We start from the raw sequence: 16879 nt of genomic DNA on the forward strand, positions 1-16879 counted from the left end.
GATAGATGAGTAAAGATTGACAAAACTTGTTGATACTGAACATAAGAAGATAAAGGGAATAGTAAAATATTTGTAAGACTAGAGGAATGGTGGAAAACTTGGTTCTGATTTTAAGCATCTGGAAATAAAAGACTGCAATTCAAGAGGAAGGGTGGACTTACAGAAATGGAAGCATAAAGGGAGAAGCTAAATCTGAAAAAGTGGACAGGATTTCAAAAAGGAAAACTATAAAGGCAGAGGAGGATGAGGGTATTGTCTCGAACATACCTTATAGTTGAGGCAAGAGGAAAAAGAATAATCAAGGAATGAGAAGTAAAAAATCAGTGAGACAAGAAGGAAACTAATAGTTACAGAGATCATATCAGAAGTATCGGGAAAACTTTAGGGACACCCAAATCAACAGGCCATGCCCTCGATCATGAGGCTTACTCTTGTGAAGCTTATGTAGGTAGTGGAGAAGCTTAGACTACCTAAGATTCCACAAGGATTCCAGGCAATAGAGTAACTAGAATAACTTTCCAGAAACCTGCGACCTCCAGATGGGTCCCTGGTCCAGATAAGTCCTGAAACCTAGCCCAGCCTTTATAGAACATCAGACAGTTCATCTCCCTACCCCATATTATTGACAGACCATTCCAATATCAAAAATTTAGAACTGCCATAGCCCAAATACCCCTAAAGAGAGGTATGGAAGGATCAAAGGTGATGGTGGAGTTATACTTAGAAGATAGGATTTAACAAATGAATATGATTGCTGAATCACTGAATCGATAATCTCTTTTGGTCTCCAGTGTTTTGGAGCAGCTAGAAGTAAAAACCTGAAATTGTGAAATTGTAACCATGTCAAAGTCTGAAATATGTTCTACAACTAATTGTGGTGCTATGCTTTGAAATTTATAGCTTTTTTTCAATATGTTATTGTTCACAAAAATAGAAGGAAAAAAAGTTGATTGTGATGATAAAAAAAAGTATTTAAGCCCTCTACCCTCCTATATCCTGGAAGAGCTAGAAGGAAAGACATGAGAGGAGAGGATTGATCATATGTCCTGTAACCAACTGTTGAAGAGTGCTTTGAAAACACTTGCTTTTTTTATTTCTTTGCTTTGTATGTATGTTATACTATACAATAAAAAAAGTTAAAAAAAAAAGACTGAGTAGACAAAATAAATAAATGCAATACCTGGGGGGAAAAATCACTTCATCAAGTTTTCTAAAAGGAACAGGAGTGAGAACTGACATAGGCCAGTATGTGGGTCAGTTACTGGTCAGACTGTAGAAGGTTAAGGCTTCAAGGTGGTGATAAAAGAGGAGAAGCTGAAACAGAACATCGGTTTAAGAAGCTTTTGCAAGGAAAAAGAAAAAGGGCTGGAATACACAATTGGGTCAGGAAGTCATTCAGTTTTTCTTTTCCTTTTTAAAGAAAATGGAAGACAATTTAATTTTAGGTAGAAGGAGCCAACTACAAGGGAGAATCTTTAAGTACTAGAGTGGGGAAAACTGATTCACAAATCCTACAGGAAAAGAGTAGCCATAGCAGTGTTCAAGAACATTCAGCAGTTAAATATATATGCATTTTTTTTAAAGTAAGAGCTAACTGTGGACTGTGTACTGTGCTAAAAGTTTAATTAGACTGTCTCACTTATGCACACAACAGCTGATGACTTAGTATCATTTCCACTTTGCAAATAAGAAAACTAAGCTTAGGGAGGTTATAGTCCTGACCCGAGGACATACCCCAGAGTTATAACACAGTCCAGGCCTCCCAGGTTACCATCCAATAACCTTTAAAAAACATACTCTTTATTTGATGAACAAGGAACTAACTATTGAGAAAAAAATGTTAAGTGAAGGTAAGCTAGAATAGAAGTGTACAGCAAAATTTAGTTACTTACAGTTTCATCTTTACAAAACAATGATTTTACAATGATCTTGCTTGCAATTGTCCTATAGTGCATTAAAATCAGCTCTTTTAATGATCTAATTTGTATATCAAAATATTGCTTAATAAATTCACTGGTTTGCATAGATTATTCAAATTATTTTATATGAGGCTTTCACCATGCTCTACTTTCTTTGAAGACTAAGTTAAACCATTTCTTTAAAATTCTGCAATTTTTTTGTTTGCTTTATTCTCCTTCAATCATCAATTACTACCAGAAATATAGATGGGGTGAACGGCCATAAAATAGAATTTCCTGTATTTAAATCTACCAATTCTGACACCCTCTTTTAAATAATTCAGACAAACTGAATTTATAAAATATGATGAGAGCAGTTTGCTTAAATTTGTAGTCCCTGATTAAATACAGATGTTATGCAAAGTAAACTGGGTCTTGAAAGTACCCACAAATGGATTCTTATTATCTAGCTTTATTTTTGCTTTGAAGAAGATAAAGCAAGCATTTTCACAGAGCCCCTAAGACAAGTTGCAAAAATAAGGAGAATCAATATAGAATGAAGTAGAATACAAATTTCACATATGTACTAAATGGTAACACACAAAACACATACCTAAAGCACACATATTATCAAACACTGAAATATTACCAAACAGTAAAAAGGAAGTACTGTGATTTTTCAAAATACATGAATGATAAAATTAAATTTGATCAACTGATGTTTCACTCTCGAATTCCTATCCAGGAAAATTGGGAAAGAAAGAAATATAAATCACCTTGTACTATAAGGGATAAAATTACAATTCAATAATTAAGAAGAGAGAGAATTAATTCCGAGTACAGCAGAGGCTGACACTTGTTTACCCGGCCTAACCCCCATATCCTTTATCCTAGGGAGAGCAGGGGGCAAAAAGAGAGAACAAAACAAAACTATCATAACTAATGAACTGAAACATCTTCTTAGTTTCCATAATTTCCCAGGCTGGAGGTTAGGCTCTGGGGATGTACAAAATGCATGGAATATTGCCCTTGCCCTGAAACATTTTTCAGGCTGAAGTTAAAATATTACATAATGCATGGTTTAAAAGTACAGAATTTGGAACAGACTGCTAGGCTTCCATCCAGGGTATACGACTTCTGGCTGTGTGGTCTCAGTTCCGGTATCTAATTTTCCATGACTCTGTTTTTCTGTCTTTAGAAAGGGACCGGTTACCACAAGTAACCACAGGGGTACATCTCATTCAGAATAGTGCTGGGAGCACAGCAGGTGCCACACAAGTCTGCTGATTACCCTGTCCTTGCCTGCTCTGTCCCCATCCCGCAGTGGCGATGCTTGCTCACGGCTGCCCCAGATTACACTGTGAGTCTCTCCGCCTAACTTTCTGCAGAAAAAAAGGCAGTAAGATAGGATTCTGTCTCTAGCTACTGGTATTGACAGGCTATATGCTGAGAGACTACATTAAAGACAATCTCAAAACTTCCAATGCCTGATTTACACGAGGGAAATTCATTATGAAGAAAGTTTAAAAGCTGAATTTTGGAACAAAAAGTAACCAGAGTGTTGTGATATCCTGTTAAAGAGCAAGATAAACTTAACTCACCCTACAAATATCCCAGATAAGCCAGCACTTTAGAAACTAAATGTTAAACTGACTATATAAATTATCTACTGACTAGGAAGTATGACTCAGCGGTAACGAGGTGACCTTTGTTTCTTTTTAATTTTGGATCTACACATTTTCGAATTTGGTGTTGACTGCCAATCAGTTGAGTGGCTGGCACGCACTCATGTCTGGGCTCTGATTCGCCAAGCTGTCTCCTAATTACCGGCTGTGTTTATAAAAGGGTGGTCAATCTGGACAGGGTGAGACGGGGCAGCCAGTTGAACTGCTACACTATATTCCGAATGCACACAGTGCTGAAGGGCAGGGACTTAAAATTCCCTTCCTCTCACATATGTATCAGTATGCTAAAAACACACTCGTTCTCTTGTTTGACTCATTCACACCATGTAAAGCAAATCATGAACAGATTAAACTGTGGATCTTTCAGGTAGCAGCATGACCAACAAAAGTTCAAGGGCTTTAAAACAGAATATTTCTATTTGGCTGATAGGAATTACTGCAGAATGCAGCGGTCTCATGAGGGTCTGGGCATACTCCATTGTTTACCTGCACCATGAATTAATCCACAAGCATGCAATTTTGAAATATACTTTGCACAGTACTAAATTCAAATTATGCCATCCTGTTCTGCTTATCTTTTATAAAATTTTAACATCTTTTGGGCTTTTACAGGCTCTTGTTTTGTAAACTACACAAAATTATAAAGCAGAAACATTCTTTATTTGAGCTATCATGTTAAATCTCTGTATGTATATACATTGCATGTTAATTCCAAACTGCTTTGAATGTAACACACTCACAGGTCATTGCTGAATTTACTTGGAGTTCCAACAGCAAAGTTTAAAAATGACAGCAACATTTTAATTTTTGATCAAAAAAACCTTATTTAAATCACTTTTATTTATAAGCTTTCTTTCCCTGGTACTCAGAAATATACTTAATAAAAAGGACAGGCACATGGAGCTATGGAATCAAATTCAGAGTGCAGAAATGATCCTGTACATCTCTGGCCAACTGATTTTTTTTACCTCGCATGGGCAGGCTCCAGGAATCGAACCCAGGTCTCTGACTTGGCAGGCGAGAATTCTGCCACTGAGCCACCAAATGATTTTTGACAAGGACTCCAAGCCCATTCAATGGGGAGTCGATAGTCTCTTCATCAAATACTGCTGAGAAAACTAGATATCCACAGGCAAAAGAATGAAAGTGGACCTTTACCTCACACCATATACAAAAATTAAATTAAAATGGGTCAATGACTTAAATATAAGAGCTAAAACTATAGAACTTCCAGAAGGAAACATGAGGAAATCTCTGGGACTGTATTATGCAATGGACTCTCCAACTTTGCACCAAAACCATGAGCAAGAACAACTACAAAGATAAATCGGACTTCATCAAAATTAAAAACTTTGGTGCAAAGGTCAATTACCCAGAAAGAGAAAAAACAAACAACAGAATGGGAGAAAATATTTGGAAATCATATATTTGATAAGAGTTTAATATCCAGAAGAATATAAAGAACTCCAAGAACTTAACAAAAAGACAAACAACCAATTAAAAATTGGGCAAAGGACTTGAACAGACATTTCTCCAAAGAAGATACACAAATAACCAATGAGCACATGAAAAGATGCTCAACATAATAACCATTAGGAGAATGCAGATCAAAACCATAATGAGATACCAGTTCACACCCATGAGAATGGATATTATTATTAAAAAGAAAAGAGTGCTGGGCAGTGTGACAGTGGCTCAGTGGCAGAGTTCTCACCTGCCATGCCAGAGACGCGGGTTCGATTCCCAGTGCCTGCCCATGCAAAACAAAAAAAACAAAAAACAGAAAATAAGCGCTGATGAGGATGCAGAGAAATAGGAACCTTATATATTTTTTATGGGAATGTAAAATGGTGCAGCTGCTGTAGAAAATAATTTGGCAGGTCCTCAAAAAGTTAAACATAGAACTACCATATGACCTGGCAATCCCAGTTATAGGTAAATAGCCAAAAGAACTGAAAGCAGGGATTTGGCCAGATATTTTTACATCAAAGTTCATAGCTTTATTTACAAAAGCCAAAATATGGAAGCCATCCAAATGTCCCTTAGCAAATGAATGGATAAACAAAACGTGGTGTATCCAAACCACAGAACATTATTCAGCCTTAAAAAGGAATGACGTTCTGACACATGCTACAACATGAATGAGCCTTGAAGACATCATGCTGAGTGAAATAAGTCATACACAATGGTACAGACAGATATTCTTTTATTCCACTCACATGAAATGGGTACAACGTGCAAATTCATACAGAAGAGAAAGCAGAGTACAGGTTGGGGGTGGGTAGGGAGAATGGGAAGTTAATGGGTATTTTGTGCAGGGTTTCTGTTTGGGGTGATGGGAGGATTCTGATAATAGATAGTACTGAGGGTGGCTCAGCACTGTGTGAAATTATCCCATTGAATGCTATGCTTGGTAACAGGAGATGGGAAAGATTATTTTATGTATGTTTTTTCAATTAAAAAAAGAGAGAGAGACTAAAAAGACAATAACAACTAAATGCAATACACGATCCTTTACAGGATCTAATAATGGAGGAGAAAATGCCCAGAAGTATTCTAATTGGACGTATGAAAATATTAAAACATGGAATTGTAAGCTTTATGTCAATGCTAAATTTCCTGAATTTGATAACTTCACTTAATGTGGCTACTAAGTGAATATCCTTGTTCTGAGAGAAAATATGTGAAAGCATTAAGTGTTCAACTCTTACATGTTTAGAAAAGAGACAGATGGATAGATGGATAGATAGAAATAATGACACAGTATGTGTTGCAAAATGTTAAAAGTTGGTGAATCTGTTTTTCTGGGTGGAAGGTATGTTGGAGTTCTCTGTATGGGTTTGGTATTATTTTTGCAACTATCTTGTAAGTTTGAAATTATTTCAAAATAAAACACCATACTAAATGAGTACACTTAAAAATTGTGCTGGTTTGAGTCTATTATATACCCCAGAAAAGCCTCTGTTCTTTTAATCCAGCCCTGTGGGTACAGACCTATTGTGGGTGGGACCGTTTGCTTAGTTTGTTTCCATGGAGATGTGACCCAGCCCATTCAAGGTGGTCTTAATCCCCTTGCTGGAGTCCTTTATGAGAGGAAATGGCAGAGATGTTTTGGAGGGGACCGAAAGATGTCGCCATGTAGCTTTCCATGTGACAAAGGAAACCTGGATGTCTGCAACCTTTTCTCAAAGAAGGTATCTTCCTCTTGATGCCTTAATTCAAACATCTCCATGGCTTTAGAACTGTAAATTTGTAACCAAATAAATTCCTCAGCTGGTTTGAAACTATTATGTACCCCAGAAAAGCCATGCTCTTTATCCTAATCCAATCTGGCTGGTGAGGGCAGACCTATCATTCGGGTGGGATCTTTTTTCTTGAGCTGTTTCCCTGGAGATGTGACTCAGCCAATTGTGGGTGGAACCTTTTGATTAGGTGGTTTCCACAGAGATGTTTCTCCACCCATTCAGCGTGGGTCTTAATCCATTTACTGGAGCCCTTTAAAAGGGAACCATTGTGGACAAAGCTCAGTACGGACACAGACAGAGATGTCTGGAGCTGCAGAAAAAAAATGCTCCTGGGGAGGTTGTTTGAAACCAGAAGCCAAAGAATCAGCAGATGCCAGACATGCCTTTCCAGCTGACAGAGGTATTCTTGATCATTGGCCTTTCTTAAGTCAAGGTATCTTTTTCTGGATGCCTTAGTTTGGACATTTTTATGGCCTTAGAATTATAAACTTGTAACTTAATAAATCCCCTTTATAAACGCCAACTCATCTCTGGTATATTTACATTCTGGCAGCTTAAGCAAACTGAAACAAGTATCAAGACAAACTCAATAGATCTAAAATGAAATTCATCTTTTTTCCATTACCAATTCTACACCCAAGTTTCTATGACTAAAATTAGTATTTCAGTGAATATTTTAGTGAAGTCACCAGATTTCAGAGTCCTATACTATTCTTTACTGCCTGTCCTGTGTGTTAGAGCCAGTATCACTTGTTGATTCACTCTGAAACGTCTCTACTGCCCTTGCAATCTCCCCAAATGAGGGAATTACTATCTGACCCTTTGCACACTAGTGCCCATATGATACCAAGCCACATATCAACCTCTGTCCCTACAGCATCATCTTACTTGCTACCAATGGGTGAGCCATCTGGGTAGATGCTACCTGTTGGCTCACTGGCATCCATTATACCCCCTCATTTTTTTTGCTATCCTAAAGAGGAGAGACTGGGAAGATTAAAACTACATTTCCCAGAGACTATTGCAGCAGAGGTCCTGCATGTGAGTAAGTGTCCAAAACAAAACAGATGTGAGCAGTGGAAGGAGGAGCCTTGGGCAGGAGGCTGATTTTTTGAGTAGATATGATAACAGGGGCATAGTTCTCCTGGGGCAGCTAGGAGGAGGTTCTGTCATCCTATCCCAATTGAGGGGTGCAAGTGATGGGCGGGGATGGTACAGCTGTTTGACCACAGTTGACCTCTGGCTGCTCTGCTTGCACCAAATGTCTTTTAGTAATTCCCTTCACCATAAATTGCCTGAGTAGATTTTCATACAGACAACTAAGAACCCTAAAACACTTTCCTAGACTACTCTGCTCATTCCCTCAATGCTATGTTCAATAACTGCGGAGGGGGGTCCTGATGTCCACAGGATAAAGCCCTGCCTCCTTAACATGACATTAAAGGGTCCCCATGGTTCAGCCATACCCCACTAGTGCCGTCTCACATCATTTCTCTCTAAGGACATTTCCCTTTAGGCTTGTAGTTTTCTGTGACAGGGCTTCAGCTTATACCATTTCACTCGTGGAAATGCCATTCTCTCTACTTCTGACATATAAATCCTAGCTATCTTTCAATGCGTAGAACAAGCCCCATCTCTCTCATGAAGCCATCGTTGACCATGTCAAGACAAAGTGCTTTTTCTCTCCCCGTTCTCCGAACAGACAGAATGTACTGTCAGAATACATATTTTTCACTTTATTATGTTTTTAGTAATTTCTTATTATATATACTAGGTTTTATCTCATTTTAATTCCTAAGGAATATAATTACAACATTAGAATAATACACCTACTACTCTCCAGCCACTTATTTCATCTCTCATCCTTGAAACAACCATGTGACATTATTGGTTCATTTTAGAGAAGATGAAACAAGCCCAGAAATAATACAGCTTGTTCAAGGTCATGCAATTAGTGAGAAAAGCAGTGTCTGGACTCAAATGTAACACAGATGCCCAGTTTGTATTTTCTCTGGGGTAGAACACAACCCCTTTTATCAAGTTGGTACTCAACAGATATTTTAGTAAATGATTGGTCAAATAATTAGTAAGTTAATTTCTCAGTGAACATTTCTTTAGCAGTTAGTATTTGCCTTGCTCTCTACTAAACACTTTATACACTCTGTTTCATTTGATCTACTCACCACTGTATGATTAAGGTTCTTCACATATTCTAAAGTTGAAAAAATAAAAAAACAGTAACAAATAAACTGCAGCTTCTAGAAATAAAGTAAATTGCCAAGATCAGATATCCAAACACTCAGCTGCAGGTTCTGAACCCAAGCCTCTGGTCCCAGAACTTATTTGCTGGGCAGGTAAGCAACCACTTCCATTTTAACAGATATACCGATTTGAATGGTAGACCATTCATTCAATGAAATGGTTTATGGGAAATGTTTTATTTTCTAGCAAACAAATAAAAAAAGGTACACCATAGTACATTTCTTCATTACAAAAATCATCACAATAACTGTGACAGCTTTAAAATTTCTAGTTTGCAGGTGGCTGAAATAAGTTTACAGCTGAACATCTTAAAGGAAGTCAGCAAAAAGAGAGGGGCAGGCAACTCTGTAAGTGAAATCATTGCCCTTTCCCCTACGTGGGACATGACATCCAGGGGTGAAAGTCTCCCTGGTGACATGGGAGAGGACTCCCAGCGATGAATCCAGACCTGGCACTGTGGGATCAACAATTACATCCTCACCAAATGGGAGAAAAGAAGTATAATTAAGAAAGTATCAGTGGCAGAGAGTTTAAGTAGAGTCAAGAGGCTACTCTGGAGGTTACTCTTACGCAAGCTTCAGGTAGACCTTGCTACCTATCAAAATCTGCCAACCCACAACCAGGACCATTCCAGCAAATCCTAAAGAACACCTAGGGCTGTACATAAGATTCCACAAGGCACTAGAGTAACTTGCCAGTAACCTACAACTTCTAGATAGGTCCTTGGTCCAGGTAAGTTGTGAAACCTAGCCCAGCCTCTCCAGAACATCAGATAGTTCCATCTCCCTACCCCATATTAGTGACAGACCCTTCCAATAGCAAAAATTTAGAACTGCTATAGCCTAAACAACCCCAATGAGAGGAACGAAAAAATCAAAGGTGATAGTGGAATTATACATAGAAGACAAGACTTAACAAATGAATATGTACGAATGCTGAATCATTAAATTGCTATCTCTTTTAGTCTCCAGTATTTTAGAGCAGCTAGAAGTAAAAACCGAAAATTGTGAAATTCTAACCCATGGCAAAGTCTGAAATATATTCTACAACTTAATTGTGGTACTGTGCTTTGAAAGTTATAGTTTAATATATATGTTATTATTCACAAAAAAAAAGAAGGAAAAAAGTCTATCGGGATGATAAAAAAGTATTTAAGCCCTCTAGCCTCCTAAATTCTGGAGCAGCTAGAAGGAAAAAATAGGAGAGGATGGTATGGTAGCCCATGACAAACTCTGGGATCTGTCCTATAACCACTTGTTGAAGAGCGCTTTGAAAACTATTGCTTATTTCTTTTTTTTTTTTTTCTTTTTTTTTTTTATTTTTATTTTTTATTAACGGAAAAAAAAAAAGATATTAACACAACATTTAGAAATCATACCATTCTACATATGCACTCAGTAATTCTTAACATCATCACATAGATGCATGATCATTGTTTCTTAGTACATTTGCATCGGTTTAGAGGAACTAGCAACACAACAGAAAAAGATATAAAATGTTAATATAAAGAAAAGAAATAAAAGTAATAGTAAAAAACAACAACAACAAACAAATCAACAAGCAAACAAAAACAAAAAAAACCCTATAGCTCAGATGCAGCTTCATTCAGTATTTTAACATGATTACTTTACAATTAGGTATTATTGTGCTGTCCATTTTTGAGTTTTTGTTTCTAGTCCTGTTGCACAGTCTGTATCCCTTCAGCTTCAATTACCCATTGTCTTACCCTGTTTCTAACTCCTGCTGAACTCTGTTACCAACGACATATTTCAAGTTTATTCTCGAATGTCCGTTCACATCAGTGGGACCATACAGTATTTGTCCTTTAGTTTTTGGCTGGTTTCACTCAGCATAATATTCTCTAGGTCCATCCATGTTATTACATGGTTCATAAGTTTATCTTGTCTTAAAGCTGCATAATATTCCATCGTATGTATATACCACAGTTTGTTTAGCCATTCTTCTGTTGATGGAGATTTTGGCTGTTTCCATCTCTTTGCAATTGTAAATAATGCTGCTATAAACATTGGTGTGCAAATGTCCGTTTGTGTCTTTGCCCTTAAGTCCTTTGAGTAGATACCTAGCAATGGTATTGCTGGGTCGTATGGCAATTCTATATTCAGCTTTTTGAGGAACCGCCAAACTGCCTTCCACAGTGGTTGCACCCTTTGACATCCCCACCAACAGTGGATAAGTGTGCCTCTTTCTCCGCATCCTCTCCAGCACTTGTCATTTTCTGTTTTGTTGATAATGGCCATTCTGGTGGGTGTGAGATGATATCTCATTGTGGTTTTGATTTGCATTTCTCTAATGGCCAGGGACATTGAGCATCTCTTCATGTGCCTCCTGGCCATCCGTATTTCCTCTTCTGAGAGGTGTCTGTTCAAGTCTTTTTCCCATTTTGCAATTGGGTTGGCTGTCTTTTTGTTGTTATTTCTTTGCTTTGTATATATGTTATACTATGTAATATAAAAATATTAAAAAAAGAAAGGGGGAGCAGAAAAAGTAGGAGGAACCTGTGGGAATAACCTACCAGCAGGAGAGAGAGGGTGGCACCGGTAGCTGAGTGCTCCTCACCCGGCTGCACATATATTTTATTCAATAAAAGGAAATAGTGGTCACATCAGGGTTTTCTTGTTAGGTCTTATTGGATAAGACTAAGTCTTGCCCTATGTAACTTATTTCCAATATGGAAAAGTATAGGTTGTTTTTTTTGTCTATTGGCTTGTCTAACACATTCTCCCTTGTGAAGTTATCACGTAGAAAATCTAGCAAATGTAGACAATTATACTTGTTTTTGAAATTCGTATATAACTAAAGGTATTTTAAATCTTGGGCTTCAAAGCAAATGATCTAGAAGTTATGGCTGGGAATTTGAGGTGTTGGCTCTAGTTTAGTCCAAATGGGTCACCCTCCTGTGAGGATCTTTTTGTTCCCATTCTCATATCTTTATGCCCTACAGGCAAGCAAAGAACAGGAAATGCTGATCTGAAGAAGACAACCCATATAGGCACATTTCAAACGTGCGTGCAGGGAGGTGTGTTTTAGGACTAGACGTTCAGTATGATGCTATAGAATGTTAACTGTTAACAGCACCATGGGGTAACTAGAAGCCACCTCTGTGCCCTTGGATTAAATATACATCATGCTCCCTTTGTCTAGATATTGCTTCTTAGTTTGTGTGTGTATGTCTGTGTGTGTGTTTTGCTTTGTTTTAAGACTTTGTTTCTTCCAGAAAATTGCTTTTATTTCATTTTGCTGTTTCAGAATATCTCAATGCCATATATTAAATTTCAAATAAAGTAAACTGGTACTGAAATGGAAATTCCCTGCAATTAACTCTCTTATAAAGTGTGAAACTTGCACCTACACATTCTGCTAATTAAGATATGAATAAAAGTCATATTCTAGTGAAAACTATATTTCATGACTTTTATAGTCAACAGTGTCATGTAATCTCAGTGTCAGCTCTGCTGAGTATTCCAAAGAAACTTTCACACTTTGTATATGCTTCAAATTAGTTTGTTGCTATTTCTGAAAGCTATTAAGACTACATTTTGTTCAAATTGTAGCAGTTCAAGTCATTAGAAAAACTCAAACTCCTGAGAAAGACTTTCCATTTTACCATGATGAGCAAAGAGCAAAAAAACACTCTTCCTAACACACGATATTCTCATAAATTGCATCTTATGATTGGAAGTTTGTATGCCTTTGTTGTTTTTCTGTGAATATTTTCAATCACTGAACTTTAAGTGAGGACCAATGGCTCACGGTGAGTCTCTACATTGGGGAAGTACTTTAGAGTGCTCAGGACACTTTTATACATCTTATCTCATCCGATCCTCAAGAAAGCCTTACAGCAGGAAGCCATGGCTACATTCACCATCTGTAAATGAATTCCAGGCATTCTGGGACTTGGCGAGTGCTACAATAGCACTAGGCAGACGAACGAATTCGAACCATGTTTCATTTCCCACCGAATTAAATATACCTCAACAGGACTCAGAGGCAGAAAGTATTTTGGACATTGTCTGGCCTGTGGCTACATCAACCCAACCTGACTGAGGGAAAACTCCATGATTTGCCCCAGATTACACAGTGAGATTCTGGCTGCACAGGGTCTAAGAACTTCCGTGCACTTTCAGAGTATAATGGAAAGAGCAAAGATTCAGGCAGAGGAGCTAGGCTTGGATGTTAGTACCAAAATACACTATTCTGATGCTAAGCAAGTTCAATCTAACATGTTCAATTTTAGGTTCCTCATCTCTGAACTGGAAATATTAATACTTACCTTATGAAGAGGAGCGGATGAAAAGAGAAAAGGGATGTGGAAGACACATCCCATAAGCACTGCTGAACACAGATTAAGGTCTTACTCTTTACATAATGGTTACTAGCTTTCAAATTTCAGCTCATAAACAAAAATACTTCAGCAATTAATAGTTACTTACAAAAACAGGTTTTAATTGATTTTAGGTGCTTCTGATTTTTAGAGGTAATCTGTAAACTAAATTAATTGCTTGATCTTTTTGTGATATATTTTCCTTTTCATTAAAATGCAAAATTGAAACAGTTAGAAATACCATTTGTATGTCAAAATAAATTTAGATTGAAATGCTAGTGTTCAATGAAAGGGAGGGGTAAGGGGTATGATATGTGTGAATTTTTTTTGTTTTCTTTTTATTTCTTTTTCTGAATAGATCCAAATGTTCCAAGAAATGATCATGATGATGAATATGCAACTATTTGATGATATTGTGATTTACTGATTATATATGTAAAACAGAATGATCAAAAGTTAAGAATGTTTGCATTTGGTGTTTTCTTGTATTTTAAAAAAAATTTAAAAATTAATTAAAAAATGAAATACCATTTGTAAGTCTCATTGAAATTCAAGTAAAATTACATTTTACTTACTAAAATGTAAGTAAAAACATACATCAGTCTACTCTGGGCCATCTATTTGTTAGCTTTAGTTTATTTTTGTAATTTTGTAATCACACTGTTTTGTGATTAGAATACAAGTTAATCCTTCCAATTAGCAAGTATTTTGTGAAATGACCCATGCTAACACTATTTTGCAATAATAAAAGCCAATACTCTTTAGGGTGGCACTCAAAAGCAAGTAATAGAAAGATACATAATTTTGTGATGCATTTATATCTACTGCATGAAGTGTTGGGCTAGGTCTTGGGGCCAAAACTGACCTAGAGAGCTTCCCTAAAGAATCTCCCTGGGCTGCCACAGTGCATTTAGGGTCAATTTTGCTAAGAAATTTAAGAACTCCAGATAATTGTACTGCTTCCCTTCTCATAATCTAATAGGAGAGGAAGGAGCAGATGTGGTCCATTCCACACTGGTGGGTGCTCAGATTCAATGACTTGAAGGCAGAGCTGGTTACAGCAGAGGTGGAACTAAAATTCAGAAGTAATTACTACCAGCCCTGGGCTTCCACTAAATCACATTTTCTCTTTCATGAAAGTGCTTCCTGTTCTTTTAGGGAATAAAAATAACAGATTGCATTGGATGAAAACTTTTTCTTTTCTAATCTTGAAATTTTGAATGAACAGGGGGAACTGTGCCTTGGAAAACATGTCCTGTATTTTAGAAATAAATTTTAAAAGACTCCAATTTCATTCTTTTCAGGATCCCTAAAATAACCTCACTTTCACTTATTTTATATTCTTGAAGTTCTTTGAAAAATTAAATGGATACAAATTGTGACAGAAATTGGAGTTAGCAGACATGTATAATTAATGCTTTTTGTAAAGCCAAAGAACAGAATGTACTAGGATTTATGCAACTGTGTATTCATATATCTATACATATGTAGCGAAAGCTACAATTTATTATTGCACTAATGATTCAACTAATGTTGAAATTAAAGTATTTTATTGTATATAAATAAATAATATAGTAATAGAACTTTCAAGCAATTTGTCACACCCCCTTATTGAAATGACATTTTCTGCCACATTAACTATTCGTCATTTAAAATAAGCTGTCAAGTAAAAAAAAATCATCGTCTTCTTAAGGGCAATATTTTGTGGTTATTCTCCTACAGTAAAACCTTGGAGAAGTGAACATTAGGTGCATATGGATGAAATTAGCATCTAGTCTCTATTTATTGTGCAGAACCTTAATCTCTGCATATCTAAGTAATAACATTTTCCTAGATTTATCTAACTGTTCTCATATTTTCCTGTTACTTTCACTGTTTTCCTGCTTGTTATTTTTCAATTCTATTATATAGGATACATTTATATAAATTATCCCAAAGTCTTTTTTTGAATTGGAAGAGAATAAAGAAATACACTATTCGGTCTTATTGTCAGACCAAATGCCATGGTTAAAGGTCATATAATAATGATCCTTGTATAGAGAATGTAATAATCAAAACAGGAACATATTACACCGGGCTGATGATGGAATATCAAAATGTATTCCCAGCAACATACTGAGTTGATAGAATGCACAAAACATGGCAAGTTCCAGACCTAAATCAGATGTTTTCTATTATTCTTTCCCCATGTTCAGAGACATAATACTCTTATGAATGTGTCTAATTAGGAGGGTCACTCACTATGGCTGTGACACAGACAGCAGGTCAAATGAAACTGCCAGCAAGTTATCTGCAACTCCTCTCTTTACTCTTAACAGATGCCAGCCTACCAACACCTCCGAACCCATTCATGTGTACCTTACATTGCAAATGAGAACTGCTGGTTCCAGAAGCAGAACGCTTTTAACAATGAAATTTTACAGAGAATCATCTGTATAAAAAAATAAACAATTTCTATGTATAATAAACTTATGAGTGAAAATCAATAAATATTATGAAGAGTACAATGATGTGTTTTAATGAGTACTAAATTCTGAAAGTTTCTGTAACATCAATGGCGGCATCCAATTCAACTCTATTTTCTTCAAATAGTGAGTAGAAAAGAAGCTATATTCACTGAGATTCACAGTTAGAAATAAGAGTATTTATCATGTCATCTTATAATCTTGGAATCCTCTTCCATTAAAACAATCTATATTACCACTAGTTGGAAAAGCTCTAAAATAATCTACATTATCACTGTGGAAAGGGTATAAGAGAATCTGCTGAGGTGCTCAAAACAGTCTCTATATTGATCAGGATGAAAACCACTTGGGTGTATTCATGTGTGACATGGACGGAATTGTGTCCCTTTCCTAAAAAAGACATGTTCAAGTCCCAACCCCCAGTGCTATGAATGGGAATTTATTTGTAAATGGCATCTCTGAAAATATAACCAGTTAAGATGAAGACAAATTGGATTAGGCCAATATGAAAAATTCAATGATTAGTGTCCTTCTAAGCAGAGGAAATTTGGACACAGCGGGTAAGAGAGAGACAGAGAAAGAAATGCTCAGAAGGCAGAGTTCTTGCCTGCCATGTTAGAGACCTGGGTTCGATTCCCAGTGCCTGCCCATGTTAAAAAAAAAAAAATGGCCATGTGATAAACAGAGACTGAGTTAAGCCAGCCAAAAGCCTGGGAAGAGGTGCAAAATATATTCTTCCCTTTAAGAGGAACAATAGCCCTGCCGACATCTTGATCTTGGAATTTTAGCCTCCAGCACCATTAGACAATCAATTTCTGTTGTTTAAGCCTGTCAGTCTGCAGAGCTTAGGTAGAGCAGCCCTGAAAAACTAAGATGATATTTAAACAATTCATTGAACTGCACACTTAACAGTCCACGCCATTCCTCAATAATAAAACAATGACCCAAAAGCTTAAAAACAGAATTAACGGTGTAGAGGAAC

General features: G+C 36.7%; 1 protein-coding gene and 1 long non-coding RNA gene across 7 annotated transcripts in view; one reads left to right on the forward strand and one right to left on the reverse strand.

Moving 5' to 3' along the window:
* The window catches only part of KLF12 (KLF transcription factor 12), a 483475-nt gene that overhangs the window by 105014 nt on the left and 361582 nt on the right, over positions 1–16879 (reverse strand). The gene's annotated exons all lie outside the window — the stretch shown is intronic.
* Positions 6640–15929, forward strand: LOC143681421 (uncharacterized). 2 transcript variants are annotated; one of them, XR_013174600.1, is made up of 4 exons: positions 6640–6777; positions 9362–9437; positions 13346–13459; positions 15751–15929. It is a non-coding gene; the product is annotated as an uncharacterized LOC143681421 (long non-coding RNA). The 2 variants fall into 2 exon arrangements; XR_013174599.1 differs by lacking the exon at positions 6640–6777 and adding an exon at positions 7012–7228.

This window comes from Tamandua tetradactyla, chromosome 4, assembly GCF_023851605.1.
Source record: "Tamandua tetradactyla isolate mTamTet1 chromosome 4, mTamTet1.pri, whole genome shotgun sequence".
NCBI lineage: Eukaryota > Metazoa > Chordata > Mammalia > Pilosa > Myrmecophagidae > Tamandua > Tamandua tetradactyla.